Source organism: Schistocerca gregaria, chromosome 5 (assembly GCF_023897955.1).
Source record: "Schistocerca gregaria isolate iqSchGreg1 chromosome 5, iqSchGreg1.2, whole genome shotgun sequence".
NCBI classification, from domain to species: Eukaryota; Metazoa; Arthropoda; class Insecta; order Orthoptera; family Acrididae; genus Schistocerca; species Schistocerca gregaria.
The window spans coordinates 57,909,941-57,910,949 of NC_064924.1; positions in this window are offsets into that span (position 1 = coordinate 57,909,941).

The window sequence follows — 1,009 nt, forward strand, 5'->3', positions numbered from 1 at the left end:
CTCAACAGATGTGAGCATCTTCAGAAATTATGTACCCAAGAACTATATGTTTACCGAGCGAGGTGGTGCAGTGGTTAGACACTGGACTCGCATTCGGGAGGACGACGGTTCAATCCCACGTCCAGCCATCCTGATTTAGGTTTTCTGTGATTTCCCTAAATCGCTCCAGGCAAATGCCGAGATGGTTCCTTTCAAAGGGCATGGCCGTCTTCCTTCCTCGTCCTTCGCTAATCCGATGAGACCGATGACCTTGCTGTCTGGCTTCCTTCCCCAAACCAACCAACTATATGTTAAGTATATTTGGCTGTGTATAGTGCTGCTGACATATGTGTGTCAATGAAGGGAAGTTGCATGAGATTTGTGCCTGTTCTACAATTTTAATTTCTAATGGTTGCTGTTCCTCCTGCTGACAATTCCTGAACTTACTTCTACTGAATCTTGATTGGCTATTTTTCTTCCTCAGTACCCTGTGGTTATTCCATCTGAAATTGCTCCATATGCATACCTGAAGATTTTTTTCTGGCTGTGACAGATTGTTAATGATATAATTAAACAACATTGAACTTTTTTGTACTTATGCACATTTCATTACATTTGCTTATTTTGGGGGCGACTGAGCTGTGCTTATGTTAAAAACTGGTCATCGCCATGTTTTCCAAACTACATCCCTTCTTACTCCAGACTTTCAATCTTCCCTCCAAGAAACTGCATACTATTTACATCTACATCCATGCTCTGCAAACCATTAAAAGTTTGTGTCAGAGAATTAATTAATTCATCATCTGTCATAACATCCATCAAGAAGAAACTTCAGGGATGTAGGACAAGTCAGGGTGTGCATTAACAAAAGACAAGCAAAAATAGAAACTTAATGTATACTCTGCAATAATACTGAACTGTTACTATAGAATAAATTGTTACTATTCTGCTTAATATGGTTTGTGTTCACACTAGCTAAATTTAATCTAATAACTTTGAAAGAAAGCCTGTACTTTAAAAACAGCTGCTG